The sequence below is a fragment of the Metopolophium dirhodum genome, chromosome 5 (assembly GCF_019925205.1).
Source record: "Metopolophium dirhodum isolate CAU chromosome 5, ASM1992520v1, whole genome shotgun sequence".
NCBI classification, from domain to species: Eukaryota; Metazoa; Arthropoda; class Insecta; order Hemiptera; family Aphididae; genus Metopolophium; species Metopolophium dirhodum.
Genome location: NC_083564.1, coordinates 39,037,941 through 39,057,702, shown reverse-complemented (window position 1 = coordinate 39,057,702; position 19,762 = coordinate 39,037,941). Strand labels below are relative to the sequence as shown.

Genomic DNA, 19,762 nt, shown 5'->3' with positions numbered 1-19,762 from the left:
CAAATTTAACACTATCCATAACAGTCACCCACTTGTAACCTACTGTTCAGCAGAGTCACTTCCAATTTTTTTTTTTGAATTCTGAGGGAAGCGATGAATGTATTGATTTTACAATGATGTGTGTTTTTTTTATTTTTTTTTTGTGTCTGTCATTACCTTTTAGGACAGTAAAAGTGCTTGAATTTTCTTTAACAGTAACTTTTCTGATAGGAAAGTGAATCTAGTTGGTACTATGGGGGGTCAAAAGTAAAATTTTCCCAGTAGTTGTCAAAAGCGACGTGAAAAACAAAGGAAAAACGGGAATTTTTTACGCAAAGTCTGTTTTCGAGAAAATCGATTTTGGTTTTTGGTGCAACTCTAAAACAAATGACCGTAGGTACATTAAATTTTGACTGAATGCTTATATTAGCATTTTCTATACACCATAACATTTTCCAAATATTTTGACTATTTTGAGCTGTTTACGGACATTGTCAGTTTTCAATTTTTTTAGTTTTTTTTTCTATAAATATCAATAAAATTTTATCTGTTGAGTAAAAAAGCTTGAAAATTTAATAGAAGGCTCCTAAGTTATTGTTTCAATGGCAGATGAAAAAAATTATAAATCATTAGTCACAGTTTTTATTTATAAGCATTTAAAGTTCAAATTTTGACAAAATACTGAAAAATCACGAAAATTAGCAAATTATTTTGAGTTGAGAATTCATAAAAATTTTTCTTTTTAAATCTAAGATTTGAAAATGTAATATAAGATTAATCATAAGTTTGTCTACCTTTATCAAAAAAAAATTTCTACAAGAAAGTCAAATTAAACTTTTATGAACGTTTGAAATTCATATTTTTACAACATTTGATATTTACTCGATTTCTCATGTAACGATTTTCTTATTTTGTTGTAATTAAAAAACGTATGACTGTAGATACTTGAAAATTTCACTGAATGTTTATATTAGCATTTTCTATACACCATACAATTTTGAAAATATTTTGACTCTTTTTGAGCTGTTTACGGACATAGTCAGTTTTCAATTATTTTAGTTTTTATTTCTTTAAATATCAATAAAATTTTATTCGTTGGGTAGAAAAGCGTGAAAATTGAATATAAGGCTGCTGATATATCGTTATAATAGCCGTTAAAAAATATTAAAAATACATAGGCTCAATTTTTATTTATAAGCATTTAAAGTTCAAATTTTGACAACATTTATCAAATTTATAATTTAATAATTATTTTGTAGTTAAAAATGTATAAAATGTTCAACTTTTGTAGCTGAGGATTAAAAATTTAAAACAAGATTCCACGTAAATAGGTTATATATAAATTACTTTATTCACTATAATATCATCAAATATACTTGGTAATATCATAGGCTGACAACCGTTTTCGCTCAGAATCGTTTTTCTTATACAATGATATTATATCATTGAATTCAAATTTAACACCATCCATTACAGTGACCCACTTGTAGCCTACTGTACAGCAGAGCGACATCCACTTACCCACCTTTTTTTAATTAACCTCCCTTTTTATTTAATTCCTGATAAACGAGTTTTGGATAAGTACCTACCTACATAATAGGTACCTGTCCTACCTATATTAATTAAAAACTATTTTTAACACGACGTATTTACTTATTATTTTTGTCTTTTAGTTTATCTAATTTTGTATGATTAAAATATGTTTCCTTTATACCCAAATAATTTTTAAGTACCTACAAATAATATAGAACTCAATTTTATTTTAACAATTAAATACTTTTATTAATACAGTGTTGATTTTGTAGATGGGTAGTAATAAATTAACTGTACATTCAGGATTACATGCATTCAGGTGAATAATTATAAGATTGCAATGATAGATGTAAGATGTAAGATATATTGTTGATTCATCAATACGATGCTGGGTGGACTTGAGGACTTCCCATGTTCAGCGACCGGCGTCGACCCGTTTTGTGGCACAGCGGAAACTTCGTACAGCTGACTGTTCGACAAAGACACTGTAATATTATTTGAAAAATATTATTTCTACTTAACCCTAATAACTGGGTATAATGAGTTTAATATTATATTATATTACAATAAATATCAAGTACCTATATTATTAGCTTCTAATAATTGGGACGTCATTTTTATGGATATTGATCCGGACAAAATGATGCTGGCCCAGCGCTATGCCACGGTTTAAGGCGTACCTATCCGATGAAATTGTTGGAGACTCTTTCGAACTGGGCAATCTGATAAACGGTGACGTGATCGTTACTTCGCGGCCATCATAGGGTATACACAAAAATGTAGGTCATCGGGCTGTCGGCTGTATGTATGATAAAGTCCTGGAAGTGGGAATTACAATAGTCCCTAAAATGCTGTTACACCTCAACCTTAATAAAAACAAAGAATGATTAAAAAATGGCAACGGAATTGGCCTACAAATCTGAAAATATGTTTATGGACAGATAACTTCTCAACGTAATACCTATTATGACCGATCCAATAATAACTTTCCATAGGTACATCAGACCTATGTGCGACGGCTGCTCACCAACGTATCGACATCCACCAGATAACTTTGGTAAGTTTTCAAACTATACCGCTCATTCTTGCGGAATGCTAAAGAAAATTAATTTATTAGATAAATATTATACTATAACAATTTTTAAATATAGACGTTTTCAACTCACAGTTATGCAGATGGATGTCGACCGGTTTGGGAGCGACGTCTGATACGCCATTGTTCTAATGAATTCAAACATGGATAATATATTATTATAATATTTTTATATGTATACAGGTACGGTTAGGTATATTAAATTAATTAAGTAGGTACTATATTAATATAGTCTATTAATTATTTTTTTACTATGCTTTTATTGTATTAAAATATACACAATGAATTATAACTTACATTATTGGACTGGACTTACAGCAACGTCGAGTTGAGGTACCTGTCCATAAACACATTTTCATCAGCAAAATATAATATAAAATATAAAGTAAAGAAATGCATAAAGAAAAAACTGTATTTTTATTCATACAATTTTGAAATCAAAAACATTAGAACAAGATAATGCTTTCTTGATAAATTAAAAATATTTGAAGATTTGTCATACGTTTACATGGCAATAGTAAAATTCTATTAAACCTATTAGGTACGTAAACAACATTTATTAATATGACAAATATTTAAAATTTCAAAAAAGGGGGACCCTTGTGTTAATACCCCTCACTTTGTTTTTTTGGTTAGCGCTGGAAGTTTTTGTGCACAAACGTCGGGACCTGGTGCACATTTCTGCACAAACGATGCACAAATGTTTGGCACGTTAAAAATTTCAATTTTCCAAAAAGAGGGTGTCTCATCGTTTCAATGCCCCCCCCCCCCCCCACCCACTTTGTTTTTTGGATGGCGCTGAGACTTTTTGTGCACAAACGTCGGGACCTGGTGCACATTTCCGCACAAACGATGTACAAACGTTTGGCACATTCAAAAATCCAAATATTCAATGTGGGGGGGGGGGGGGCTACCGTTTCAATGGCCCCCCAATTTGTTTTAGGGATAGAGCTTTCAGTTTTTGTGCACAAACGATTGGACTTGGTGCAAATTTCTGCACAAACGATGCACAAACGCTTGGCGTGGTCAGAAGTTCAAATTTCGAAAGTGGGGGGGCCATTGAAATGGACCTACTCAAAATAATTTGCTAATTTTCGTGAGTTTTCCGTATTTTGTCAACATTTGAACTTTAAATGCTTATAAATAAAAAATCTGCCTTTGAAACAATAACCTAGGAGCCTTCTATTAAATTTTCAATCTTTTTTACTCAACAGATAAAATTTTATTGATATTTATAGAAAAAAAAACTAAATAAAATTGAAAATGACAATGTCCGTAAGCAGCTCAAAAAGAGTCAAAATTTTATGGTGTATAGAAAATGCTAATATAAACATTCGGTGAAATTTCATGTACCTACAGCCATTTGTTTTAGAGTTACACCAAAAACCAAAATCGATTTTCTCAAAAACAGATTTTGCGTAAAAATTCCCGTTTTTCCTTGATTTTTCTTTTGTTTTTCACGTCGCTTTTGAAAACTACTAGGAAATTTTTACTTTTGACCCCCCAAAGTACCAACTAAATTCACTTTCCTATCAGAAAAGTTACTGTTGAAGAAAAACCAAGCACTTTTACTGTCCTAAAAGGTGATGACAGACACAAAAATAAAAAAAAACTCACATAATTGTAAAATCAATACGTTCATCGCTTCGCTCAGAATCTAAAATAAATAAAAAATAAAAATGAAAAAAAAACACAAATCATTATAAATTCAATACATTCGCCGCTCCGCTAGAATCTAAAAATGTCAATTATTTAATTGTTTGATTTTTTGCTTTTCGAATAATATCAAAATAATAAAACATATCAAAAATAATATCAATATATTATAGAAGGTATATTTTCAATTTTTTTTTCGAATAAAAACTTATTTAATTATTTTTTTCTTGTTGATGGGCCCATCATTTAAACATAAAATCTAGCAAGGGAATGCAATGCATACCTTGCTTACCCTATTGTTGCGGCACTGGTGTTGGCACCCGCAGGCAAATGCATTTTAGAAAACAAAAAAAAATTGAAATTAAAAACTTCAAACTAAAATGTCCAGAATCTTAAACAGAAAAAAAATATTCAAAATATTTAGTTCATTAATGATGGATTATTCAAAGTGCACCAGGTTATCAATGTTCAAAAAGTATATACAAAAAATTCAACTAGAGTTACATAACAAAAAAAAAAAATTGAAAGAGGTTGTTGGCGCCCGCAGGCAAATGCATTTTAGAAAACAAAAAAAAATTGAAATTAAAAACTTCAAACTAAAATGCCCAGAATCTTATACAGAAAAAAACTATTCAAAATATTTAGTTCATTAAAGAATGATTATTCATGGGGCACCAAGTTATCAATTTTCAAGTCAATACAAAATATTCAACTAAAGTTACAGTACTAAAAAAAAAATTGAAGGTGGGTGTGGGCGCCCGCAGGCAAAAGCATTTTAGAAAACAAAAAAAAAAATTGGAAAAAAATTTACATTAGAAACACACATTACGAAGTTCAAACTAAAATGTCCTAACCAAATCTTAAACAGAAAAAACTATTCAAAATATTTAGTTCATTAAAGAATTATTCAAAGGGGAACAGATTGTCAATGTTTAAAAAATTTGGCTAGAGTTAAAATCATAAAACAAAAATTGAAGGGAGGGGTTGGCGCCCGCAGGCAAATCGATTTTATAAAACAAAAAAAAAATTTGGAAAAAAATTTAGAAAAATCTATTCAAAATATTTAGTTCATTAAAGAATGATTATTCATGGGGCACCAAGTTATCAATTTTCAAGTCAATACGAAAAATTCAACTAGAGATACATAACAAAAATAAAAATTGAAGGAGGGTGTTGGCGCCCGCAGGCAAAAGAATTATAGAAAACAAAAAAAATTGAAATTAAAAACTTCAAACTAAAATGTCCAGAATCTTAAACAGAAAAAAACTATTCAAAATATATAGTTCATTAATGATAGATTATTCAAAGTGCACCGGGTTATCAATGTTCAAAAAGTATATACAAAAAATTCAACTAGAGTTACATAACAAAAATAAAAATTGAAAGAGGGTGTTGGCGCCCGCAGGCAAATGCATATTAGAAAACAAAAATAAATTAAAAAAAATATTATTGTAGGAATGCACATTTCAAAGTCTATACAAAAAATTCAATTAGTCACATAACTAAAAAAAAATTGAAGGAGGGTGTTGGCGCCCGCAGGCAAATGCATTTTAGAAAACAAAAAAAAATTGAAATTAAAAACATCAAACTAAAATGTCCAGAATCTTAAACAGAAAAAAACGATTCAAAATATTTAGTTCATTAAAGAATTACTCAAAGGGTACCAGATTTTCAATGTTTAAAAATTTAGCTAGAGTTAAAATCATAAAAAAAAAATTGAAGGGAGGTGTTGGCGCCCGCAGGCAAATCGATTTTAGAAAACAAAAAAAAATTTTCAAAAAAATTTAGAAAAAACTATTCAAAATATTTAGTTCATTAAAGAATGATTATTCATGGGGCACCAAGTTATCAATTTTCAAGTCAATACAAAATATTCAACTAGAGTTACAGTACTAAAAAAAAAAAAATTGAAGGGAGGGGTTGGCGCCCGCAGGCGAATCGATTTTAGAAAACAAAAAAAAAATTTTCAAAATAATTTAGAAAAAACTATTCAAAATATTTAGTTCATTAAAGAATGATTATTCATGGGGCACCAAGTTATCAATTTTCAAGCCAATACAAAATATTCAACTAGAGTTACATAACAAAAATAAAAATTGAAAGAGGGTGTTGGCGCCCGCAGGCAAAAGCATTTTAGAAAACAAAAAAAAATTTTAAAAAAAATATTATTGTAGGAATACACATTACAAAGTCTATACAAAAAATTCAACTAGAGATACATAACAAAAAAAAAATTGAAGGTGGGTGTGGGCGCCCGCAGGCAAAAGCATTTTAGAAAACAAAAAAAAATTTAAAAAAAAATATTATTGTAGGAATACACATTACAAAGTCTATACAAAAAATTCAATTAGTCACATAACTAAAAAAAAATTGAAGGAGGGTGTTGGCGCCCGCAGGCAAATGCATTTTAGAAAACAAAAATAAATTTTAAAAAAAAAATTATTGTAGGAATACACATAACAAAGTCTATACAAAAAATTCAACTAGAGATACATAACAAAAAAAAAATTGAAGGTGGGTGTGGGCGCCTGCAGGCAAAAGCGTTTTAGAAAACAAAAAAAAATTGAAATTAAAAACTTCAAACTAAAATGTCCAGAATCTTAAACAGAAAAAAACGATTCAAAATATTTAGTTCATTAAAGAATTATTCAAAGGGTACCAGATTTTCAATGTTTAAAAAATTTGGCTAGAGTTAAAATCATAAAAAAAAAATTGAAGGGAAGTGTTGGCGCCCGCAGGCAAATCGATTTTAAAAAACAAAAAAAAAATTTGGAAAAAAATTTACATTAGAAACACACATTACGAAGTTCAAACTAAAATGTCCTAACCAAATCTTAAACAGAAAAAACTATTCAAAATATTTAGTTCATTAAAGAATTACTCAAAGGGTACCAGATTTTCAATGTTTAAAAATTTGGCTAGAGTTAAAATCATAAAAAAAAAATTGAAGGGAGGTGTTGGCGCCCGCAGGCAAATCGATTTTAGAAAACAAAAAAAAATTTAGAAAAACTATTCAAAATATTTAGTTCATTAAAGAATGATTATTCATGGGGCACCAAGTTATCAATTTTCAAGTCAATACAAAATATTCAACTAGAGTTACAGTACTAAAAAAAAAAAAATTGAAGGGAGGGGTTGGCGCCCGCAGGCGAATCAATTTTAGAAAACAAAAAAAAAATTTTCAAAATAATTATTGTAGGAATACACATAACAAAGTCTATACAAAAAATTCAACTAGAGATACATAACAAAAAAAAAATTGAAGGTGGGTGTGGGCGCCCGCGGGCAAAAGCATTTTAGAAAACAAAAAAAAATTTAAAAAAAAATATTATTGTAGGAATACACATTACAAAGTCTATACAAAAAATTCAATTAGTCACATAACTAAAAAAAAATTGAAGGAGGGTGTTGGCGCCCGCAGGCAAATGCATTTTAGAAAACAAAAATAAATTTAAAAAAAAAAATTATTGTAGGAATACACATAACAAAGTCTATACAAAAAATTCAACTAGAGATACATAACAAAAAAAAAATTGAAGGTGGGTGTGGGAGCCTGCAGGCAAAAGCGTTTTTAGAAAACAAAAAAAAATTTTCAAAAAAATTTAGAAAAAACTATTCAAAATATTTAGTTCATTAAAGAATGATTATTCATGGGGCACCAAGTTATCAATTTTCAAGTCAATACAAAATATTCAACTAGAGTTACAGTACTAAAAAAAAAAAATTGAAGGGAGGGGTTGGCGCCCGCAGGCGAATCGATTTTAGAAAACAAAAAAAAAATTTTCAAAATAATTTAGAAAAAACTATTCAAAATATTTAGTTCATTAAAGAATGATTATTCATGGGGCACCAAGTTATCAATTTTCAAGTCAATACAAAATATTCAACTAGAGTTACAGTACTAAAAAAAAAAATTTGGAAAAAATTTGACTGTAGGAACACGCTTTATGAGTACACGGGTACTCAGCGTACTCCCAGGTATAGCCGGTTAATCTTGAAAAATATTTATACAAAAAAATCTACTAGAGTTCAATGAATTGAAAAAAAAATTGTTTGAGAAATCTGTGTGAAATAACACTAAACAAAAGAATACGCTGGAAGCTAAATACTGCAATACATATTAACTACAATCCAAAAACTAGGTATTGTTAACATTATAATAATACGAACAGTTATTATGATCAGAGGTGTATCACCGTAATATATGTATTAGAAAATGTATAAAAACGAATGTAATTTATAAAGGATGCATAAAAATTAAATCAGAAAAAGGTCCTGCACGGACTCTATTATGTGATTGTAATTTATGAAGGACACAAAATAATGTTTAATTTAAAATAATATTGTGTTTGGCTGGGTCTACAGTCAATATTAAATAACAAACTATAAAATGTAAATGTAAATAAAAACAGTCAGATATCTGTTTTAGTCTTTGTAAATATGTGCGGAAAAAAATTAGATATAGTACAATGTAAAAAAATGTGGAAAGAAAACCCTGAGAATTCTTTGACAGTAGGATAATAAAACACAAAACTATATATTAAATTAAAACTATTGATTTTATACATTTTCTATTTACAAAAGCTCATAAGTATTGAAAACCTTATAAAATCCTAAAAAAATTATATTTTGTTATATTTTAAAATACATTTTATAATTTGTTGTGTTAAAAAAATCATTATTTAATGTTGGCTGTATTTAAGTTTTTAATAACTATACTGGTACAACTCTAGCTGACAGTCTTTAAGACCGTGTTAAAAACTATAATAATTAGTTAACGTCTAATTTACTGTCCTATCCTAACCTAGCCTAACATAACCAAATTAATAATATTTAAATATTTTCTTTCATTGTTATGTTTACAATATCGAATACCTTTATAGTTAGTAGGAAAACATCATCGCAAAGCTCTCGAATAGTGATTGTAGTCGTCTATCATCACCATAGCTTCAACTAATCTTAGGTTTACCAAACTAGCTTCTTATGACTAATTACATTAGGACACTTTGAATAAAAAGTTCCTGAGTTGCAGGTTGCCGAACTTATAAGTGATTGATTATCAAGTTGATCCTTAGATTGTTGACACCTTAGTTCCCCTCGAAGACCGCTGGTAAGACTATTATGTCCTATCCATTATGTTATATCTATATTATCTATGATGGAGCCATACCCAGCTCACTCGTGTAAACAATTTGAAGCACATAAAAGCGATTAACGAGTCACTATTAATGATAATATGAAATCCCAGACCTGTCCCCCATACTCTGATATTAAGAGCCCAGCCCACCTTCATATTCTCTATGCAAAAAGTAAATTTAAGACAAATTTGTAAGTCAATGCACAGTCTCTCTATTGTACTAATATTTGTGATTTCATTAATTTTCAGTATTTTGTATGATTAGATTGGGAAAACATAAGACAATATCATTTACAAGACTGTGACTAACACAATCATACTTTGATAAAAGTATATGATATAAGTACCTTCTATATTTGAATTCTTCGTTTTTTTTCCAGGTACTTTATTGGTGGACGGCACTTTAACAACGGTCCCTCGATCTACTAAGGCAACCTTGAGGCATTTCCTTTTAGGAAATTAATTAAATTCTCAAACATAACTCTTAATTCAAGAGTTTGTAACTAATATAATATATGTTATGATATTTATGGACGACACTTGCACCATGGCCCCTCGATATAGTAATGTGGCGACCCGGCACATCTCTTTTAGATAAATGATTAAATACTTAATCAAGTCATACAATTTACTAAACATTTATGTTTTGTAGATAATTTGAAGAAAAATTTAAAATTGAAGAGAGACTGTGTGAATTAACAAAATTTGTGGTATGAAATGTTTATTTGAACACCTGTTATAATGTATTATAATGAACTTAAGTTAATTTTTTATAATGTACTAAGTAAACATTTGAACGTTTATTACAATATATGTATATTATACATAGATTTCAAGTATGATTTTTTTTAGTTTTTTTTTTGATAGTTACCTACCTACTACAATACAAGACACTTTATGTTTATATTTTGAAGCAACATTATATGTTTTGGATTATTTAGATCTATATAAACTAAATTTCAGACCCATAGTTTAGTATTTAAAGTTTGTATGATCAAAGTCGTGGAACCAAATTTTATCAGACTCTACTAGAATGTTGTAGTTAAATTAAACTATAATATAGGTATGTGGAATAACAGTACCTAACCTTCTATTATAATTTGTTATGAATATAATATTTTAAGTAATAACTCAAATTTAGCACTTTTACGGTACTTAATACATTTTCCTAATATTTTAACAGAAATTATGGAGCTAAAAATATAGAAATACCTATATTATGTCACGGTCCATAGTTGATAGTTTTGTTTCATTTATAATAATAATGCTTTTTAATATACTTTTTCATAAATTAATATTTATTACAGTTGGCTTTTATGATTTGTTTGAACTATTAGTACGTATTTTTTTGGGGAGATCCCTATTATTACAACACCGTTACCAATATGCGTTTTTTTCTGGTTAGTTAATATAATTGCATGTTTTCATGATTTCTTTGTATTTATGCTTATTTTCTTAAAATGTTTTTATATTTTCGGTTCATCCGTTACCTACCTACCAAGTGTGTAAATAAAGAATTTTTTTTGTAAACCAATTTGAATTATTATTTATTAATTTAAAAAAATTTTAATAAAAACGTTTTCATTCAGTATTTTTTTGAATATTTTATTATTTTTAATATTTTTGAATATTTCAGTGCATATATTTGCCTGTTTTTAGTGCATACATGCAGGCAAATATTTAACACTTAAGAGGATGTCAGATTTTTAGCGCACCATTTATTTGTCTCTCCGACCTACGCACAATCATTTTAGTGTTTTCTTAATCGTACATTTGGTATGCTACGCGTGGGTCAAAGATGGAAAACAAATAGTGCGCTGACATCCCAACCAGCAACAAGTTTACACGAGTGAGCTTTGTATGGCTCCATCATTGATAATAAAGATATGGATAGGACATAATGGTCTTATCAGCGGTCTTCGTCCTTCGAGGGGAACAATTGAGGCCAAATAAAGTATACTCATATCGAGTATCGACTATCAATATAAAGGAGCCTCAATTGCCTTCCCCTCCGGGAACGCGGCCTCAAATGTATTTAACATAGGCGTGGACTATCCATGGTGTCAACAATCAGAGGATCAACTTGATAATCAAACACTTAAGTTCGGCAACCTCAGCAAATCAGGATTTTTTTATTCAAAGTGTACTAGTGAGTCATAAGAAGGTTAGTTAGGTAAACCTATGGTTAGTTGAAGCTAGTGGCCTTTGCAATTCAAGATCTTATCCTACGTATTCGGCATTGTTAACATAACTATTCTACCTTTACACTTTTTCTTCCCCCGTCTCTCACAGCTATATACAGGTTCAGCCACTCTCATTCCACACCTCCATATGATCGGTATTCTGTCTATCCATCTCTTCTTCAGTCTTCTCGCCCCTCATTTCCCACCTAAATCAACTAACTTCTATAGCCACTCTCACTATCTCTTATCATACAGTGGCCGAACCACCTAAACCTATTCTCTCTTGTTTTCACTACAATATGTACACTACCCTACACTACCCTTAATTAATTAATTTCTTATTCTATCCTCTTTTGTACCTTAACACCTTACTTATTATTCTCATATCTGCTACCCTCACTCCACTTACCTACCCTAACCTTACATTTATTTTTCATTTTTCCCTTTCATACACCAAACATTCTGAAATCCTGTTGACCCATTTCCTTATCTTCGCCATATTACACACTACCTAATTCCTATTCACCCAGTCTCTAGTTACCTACAAGTCATCGTACTTGATTATCGGTGAAAATATTTAAATATCATTGAGCGAATTCCCTACTCGAAAGAATTCCTTAAAAAAATATCATACCTCACCAATTTTCTAATTTTGAACACGACTTTATTGATAGCCCGAATAGTGTTATACCGGTATAGTTACAATAAAAATATTGAAAATTTTCGGGCAATACATCCCCTGATCAATTAACTATAATAAAAAAAAAACCTACTGAGAAATAAGAAAATACATACCCCGTGACGGAATCGAAATCTGCTACGAAACTTAGTCTTCGAAACACTGAAACGTTCACACATTTCAATCTGCTTATGATATATTATTCCCAGTTTGAAAATGTTCACTGACGAATACCATTACTGAAATAACACGCATCTTATGCAGTAAAATGTTCTACAATATTCTAATGACCTAGTTACAGTCTACAGATATTATATAAACCTACCAATAAATACCTAATATTAATTTTTATTACACAGAGTTTGTATTTTTAAATGTTGTATTTAAGGATTTATTAGTTTTATTTTTATACCTAACAAAAATTACATTTATTCACAAGTCAGTTATCAACTAGAACTCGACTACGAGTAAGACAGCGTTTGGATTGTTCGGACTGGCGTATAATTTATTATTATTATACATTGCGCCTTTGGTAGGCAGTAGTAAACGTATATGCTTCTACGTTACTTAGTTAACAGATTTTCCGCGACAATAAATATTTAATTCAAGTCTAAAAAGTAAATGTAACACCAAAATAATATAAAAACAAACTTATGCATAAACATCGACTCTTCCAGTGAAACCTAGCTGTACTGCAGCACACGCTGTCGTCGAAGAAACAGCTTTCTTCATCCGTCTACATCTTGCTCCATCTCCATCTCTCTCTCTCTCTACATCTCGCTAATTGAAACTTATCTAGTATACAATACTAGTACCTTTATGATCTGTAATATATTCTGGTGTTCGATGAAAAAGATTGAAATAAGATAAAAATACATATTTTTTTGGTTTTGAATATGAAAGCTGTGAGATGATCGATATGAATTTTGTGAGAAATCTAGAGGTACGAGTGTGTTGAATGAAATAAATTAAAAAATTGATTAACACAACAATCGGTTAAAAATTAATTTAATTCAAATAATGAGATAAACCTTATTAGATCATTTAAATTGTCCAGAACAAGCCCCCAGTTGTTGGTCGCATGCCATTTTTAACCATATACTAGACCACAAGTTTATAGACATTCTATAATGTATTCTCCTGCCGGTGACACTGTTGGGGAAAATATATTTTTTTAGTAATTAAATTACGATACGAATTATAAATTACGTAGGTACTGTCCAATACTCGACTACCAGAATTAAAATTAAAGAATGTGATATGCCTAGGTAACCTATCGATCGATTCTAAAACAGAAACTTAACCTAGGCACAAATAATATCACAATATCAAATAGTGAAATGTGAAAATTTGAAGAAAATTTCCCTTAGGTATATTCCGTAAAACCCCCCCAAAAAAACGTACGTTTGAGGTGTTCTCTAGGTATGATCTGCTATGTACTTACAAATCATATTAAATAACATTAATCATTATGTATTTTCTTATTTTATTAGGTACCTAGGTATAAAAACCTACCTTCCTACTTATAAAAGTATTGCCTAATCATTGATTTCAAATTTTAAAAACTATTCTACTATAACAATAAATTAACAGTTGTAGGCAAAGTATTATAATTTAAGGTATTTTTCATAATTTTTGCACACCTATAAAAACTGGATTTTAAAAATTACTTTACGTCTAGTGGGTATATAAGTTTGTCTGACAATAAATATTTACATTAGGTCTACCGCCTCAACAGAATAGAAGGACAAGACTTACGTAATTATTTATTCTTCCGGCGAAACGCGTTCCCTTCGAGTGTATAATATTGTCTAGTGTCAGAGCTGTGCATCTCCGCCAAGGAAAATGCAGCGCGCGTCTTCATATCTCCGATCCAAAAGTTCAGTCTGGAAGTATTGAGATTAATGAAATTTATAAAAATAGGCACCTAGTTTAATAACCAGAATGGAACGAAATATGTGAGTACGTATTGGAATCGCTGTTCGTCTCAGACGATTGTCATTTGCCATAGATTATTTATAATTATAACCTCACCGTCCTAATCATAGAAAATATATATATGGTCCTAACCGATGGATGATGGATATTTTTACATTATCTTCAAAAAAACATTTATTTGTTTCTACTAGACGCAAATGCGGTAAATTGAATTCAAATTTATAATATAGATAACGGTTTTTTTTATGTGGTAACCATTCATTTATTACTTGGTTTATTAACAAATTCTAATTGATATAAAATAGTAATTGAATAAAAATAGTTTTATTGATCCCAATATTTAAAAATAATGTTTCAAATAAAATAATAAAAAAAATTACCTTTATTTAATTGTATTTAATTTTTTTTTAATAAGTTTTTATAATATTGACTTCAACCCATATAAATGTTCTTATTTCATTTTTTCAATTCGTTGATAATATATGAAACGAATTCTTTGCTTGGAAAGCAATGTTTAGAAAATTCAGAAAATGCAGTTTATATTTAAATCCGTGGCCTAATTATAAATAATAATTTCTGATGCATTGATGCTGAAGAGTGAGAGAGGTGCACAATCAGCCGAACATAATATAAACAATTTTTCACACACGCGTCATGGTATGAAAATAAAAAATATTTATAATTAATATTTATACCGATTTTCTACCGATTTATACCGATCTTCTATATTAATAATAATTATAAATATATAGCAATAACAAATCATTTTTGAGTAGCGGCCAACCGGGAAAGTTCCCAGTATCCCGCCGGCCCAGTCCGCTCCTGGTTCATATTGTAACCGAAAAATCTAAATAATCTATTATAAACACAGTTACTTTTTACAGATATTATAAGTTAAAATTTGGACGAAATTACATATTAAAACCAAAAATAACGATTTTAGTTATTTTGTTGTAATTTAAAAATAGTAAGTATTCACGGATTTATGAAACTTTTAGAGTATATTATTATAATTTATAGACACGATGACACTTTCAAATGTTATTATTTGGGCAAAAATGACTTTAACCTACTATTGTAGGTGCTAATGTCTAATAGTAAAATAAATTACTTTAATCTCAATATTATTTATTAGTTAACGATGTCTTTGCTCAGGATCGTTTTTCGTTTGTTCGTTTTGTATTTTAATAATTTATACATAGATATATTATTATTACTAATAATTATAGTAGGTGTGTTTGTTTTATTCCATTAATTAATTTAATACTATACCAATAAATTATATATTAATTAATAATTTTTGAAACATTGTGTTCGAAAAAATAAAAATAAATGTGATTTTAATTAGTCTTGTAATGTACCTACCTATATGTAAAAAATAAATAAATATAATAATAACTATTGAACTTTTAGGGACATAATAGGTAACACATTCGCGTATGTAGTATTACACTATTTATATAGGTATATTTATATACCTTTACGAGTATATGAGTAGGTATGTTATTCATAAGTGCGCACACGTCAGGTTAAGCAGTTGACAATTCCGTGAATATTACTTTTATGTGTGCATGGTTATACGGCCCTAATCCCTATGATATAGAATATAGATATTAGGTGAACAATAGAAGTTAAGTATGTGACACTAAATTAATAGCTACCTATAACTTATAACGTTGTATTTGGAAAAAAAAATACCAGTTATTAATTAAAATTGTATCTTATGACTATTATCAGTTATAAGTTATAACATATATTTCTATAAATTAAACCAAAACATATATATATATTTATATATATTGAGTACCCTATAAAGGTATGCACCTATTAATTATAATTATTCTACGAACAGGGACTGGAAAAACGACGACGACGTTTATATCTCGCGTATTTTATACATTTCTAGTCCGGAACTAAAATATGCGCATACAACACTTGGATAGCACATTTTTCGTGACATTAAATATTTGTTTTAAGTCTTAAAAGTAAATTTAAGCCCCAAAAGAATATAAAAACAAACTTACTTTAATTATCGACTCCTTCGGCGGAATCCGTGACGTGTGTGAATTGCGACGCCCATGAGGAAACGCTCCAGAATACAGCCAGAACTTAGAATATCTTCTTTGCTTATTGAAATTTTAGAATTTTTAGTCGAATGTGTCTTCTGCAACGACTCTGAGATTTGCCATAGATAAATAAATAAATGATAGATATTATACTAGGTACATCAAAATGATGAATCCACGGATATAATATAATGCAACTTTTTGTATCAAAGAGTTCCGTGTTAAGGAACAATTTGTTCATTGAAATTTGATATGACAATAAACCAAAATAGTTTATAATTTTGATTATAATAATATGATATGGGTATTATTTAAATTATTATTTTCGTTTATCAATTTAATTATTGATTAAGGTGGTGAATAGATATCAGAAGCACAATAATATTTTTTTAAGAGCATATTGTATTTTATGAATTATTAAATAAAAATGTGATTACTGGATTTTAGAGGTACAGTAAATTCATCAAATACTATAATACCAACTAGATTTCTAAAACTCCGAGTCCATAATTCTTGATTCTGAGCGGATCGATGACTGTATTAATTTTACAATGATGTGTTCTTTATTTTTTAATATTTTTAATTATTTTTTCTTGGTGGTCTGTGTAAACGATAAGTATTCGTAATAAAGATTCAATTTTCATATATAATATTATTTTATAGGCACTCAGTATATGTAATCATATGTTTATTTTTAGTTTAGTTTAGTTGTAGGTATTTAGTAAATAATAATAGGTATACGAAATTGTTTTTTCGAATAGCAATTTATTGTTTGTATTAGTACCTACACCATAATAGGGAACTAAAATTTTGTAAATGATGTACAAATGTATTTTTGGTGTTTTAAGGTTGCTGTAAGATCAATTTATGAGAATCCTTGCATTAAATTGTTAGGATTATTTGATATGAATAATTATTTTATTACATATAGGTAAGTCGATCAGAAACTATATTTACACTGAATGTTAATAGTAAAAAGCTATTAAAATATCTATTATTTGTATTTATTTGTTAATAATAATTAAGACTTAAATATTAGCAGTAATCTTGTTCCTTTCACAAAATGTTTTTTAATTATTTTTAATTTAATTTAAATTTATACGTTTGGCATTTATCCCAAAGTTATCTCTGAATAATAATTCAATGATTCAATTTAATAGTTACATTATATGGATTATAAAAACTACAGTTTCCAGCTTCTACTACAACATTGTTTTATGTTTTTAATTTTTTTAATTCAGTCTGCACCTTGTGTCGGTGATTTTACACATAATATAATAAAATTGATACTAGTGATGGTACCTGATTGTTTAATCAAATTATTTACACGATTTCAATAAAAAAATATCTATGAAGTATAAACATCCGCATTTCTATTAACTATAAATTCATAATTGTATGAGCTATACATGTTACATATATTTTTCGAAAAAATTATTTAAAAAAATAAGAATAATTCCTATTTTACGCCTAATTTAAGTCTAAAAAGTAAATGTAAAATAGTAGGTAATAATATGAAAACAAACTTACTCGTAAACATCTACTCTTCCGGTGAAACGTAGCTAGAGTGCCGCCATCGCCGAAGAAACAGCCATCTTCATCCATCTCCATCTAATCATCTCACTCCGATGAACTGAAACTTGAAAGTATCGAAATACTTTATGAAAATAACCTGATCATAATGAAATTTGCGAGTTTTTATTAAAACTTACATTATAATATGTACGGTTTAACGAACTGTCCGTTTATATTAGTGGCTTATTGTTTTTTTGTTCACTGAAATCAAAATATACAATATATTATATTTATAATACAATAGTATTTGCTGAAATTATTAGAATTGTTAACCGTCGCCGACGAATTTCGACAATTGACGATTGCCATAGATATTATAAAATATACTGTTTATTATGATAAATCCATAGAACTTATATATTATAGTATTATCTAGTACTATCAGTATTATCAGTACCTATACGGTATATTGATAAATCGTATGTTGTTTTACAGAAATCTTTGTCATCTGCAATGCACCTATTCTGGTTTTCTATTTCAATTATAGTTCGCATGCCAAATTTAACTATACAAACTGGTCCAGGCGCGGACTGGCTGGGATGCTGGGATGCTACAGCATCCCTTGCCCTAAAATATATTTGCCTAATATTATTTATTATATATTTAAAGACTCTAGGCACCTAATGAACAACAGATTGTTACCAACTTACGATTACTAGTAATCTATAATATTGTACAACTTTGATTGAAAGTTTTTTGTAACTTGGTACTTAATTACGTGTTTAACGTATATTCAATATTTTTTCAAAACAAAATAAAATATATTAATATTTTATAAATAATCTACATGTATTAAATTCGCCCCAACAATTTATGTTATTTGCCCTTTAAATTGTGTAGCATCCCGTGCCCTATTTTACCAGTCCGCGCCTGATGATTACCTATTGTTATTAGTCAATTATTTATTTAAAAAACAAAATGCAAATAGGTACATCGTACATAGGTAATCGTAATATTATGAAATATTGAAATTATAATTGGATAATAATATTAAGATCATCGACCATGTGGCAATTTTATATTGATTTAATGTACAGCGTAAAACGTTGATAACCATTGTCGATCAGTAGGTAGTCACTTATCTAAACTTCGTACACTGCCAAGATATTTGGTGAGAATTCGTACAAGTGTCTATGAGTGACCCACGTTTGGCTCGAATATATTATTGAAAAACGAAACGTGAAACGTAAAAACGTTTATACTTACCTCAGCTATGGGGCTGATGCGTGAAGACTCGGAAGTCAACTATTATTACAACAAATGAACATGAACCAATTAAAAAATATTAGAAACATTCCGAAATATGTTTCCTTTCATTAATCTATAGTTTGTTTAATATGTAAATATTAATAATTACAACTGTAAACTAGATAGGTACAAATTATTAATATTTTAATATTAACACAAACAATGAATATTATATTATATGTTTTATTATATGTTGATAATGTTTATACTAGATGTAAGATTTAGCATATATAATGTATATTTAATTTAATTATAAGTTATGAAATAAATAATATAAGCTATATATTAGAAAAAAATTTTGTTTTTAATGAAATAATAGAATAACAGTCCAGGTATAATAACGTATGTGGAAATATTAATGATAAATATAGTTTAATATACCTGTAACCTGTAGTAAAAAATTTGTTATATTAGTATGACCTATACTTTTTTTTAGATAGATACTACTAACTATTATAGTTTAAACTTATCATATATATAAATATAATAATCGTATTATTACATTGCTCAAATACGCGTATAAATTAATATCAATTTAGTATACCTACGTAGTACGTACATTGAAAGTAGTACCTACACTTGTATCGGTTATATCATATAATATAATATATAATATTATATACATAAACATATTTTATTCTTGTGTGACGTCATACTTTAAACCGGTATACCTGA

General features: G+C 28.6%; 1 long non-coding RNA gene across 2 annotated transcripts; it reads right to left on the bottom strand.

Moving 5' to 3' along the window:
• Window positions 1-1,777: 1,777 nt before the first annotated feature.
• Window positions 1,778-19,377, bottom strand: LOC132944825 (uncharacterized). Of its 2 annotated transcripts, XR_009664483.1 has the most exons (12): window positions 19,046-19,377; window positions 17,977-18,040; window positions 17,795-17,903; window positions 16,223-16,373; window positions 14,019-14,146; window positions 12,377-12,499; window positions 4,223-4,262; window positions 2,903-2,942; window positions 2,679-2,733; window positions 2,474-2,607; window positions 2,094-2,378; window positions 1,778-1,997 (listed from the first exon to the last, which is right to left on the bottom strand). It is a non-coding gene; the product is annotated as an uncharacterized LOC132944825 (long non-coding RNA). The 2 variants fall into 2 exon arrangements; XR_009664482.1 differs by lacking the exon at window positions 4,223-4,262.
• Window positions 19,378-19,762: the final 385 nt, after the last annotated feature.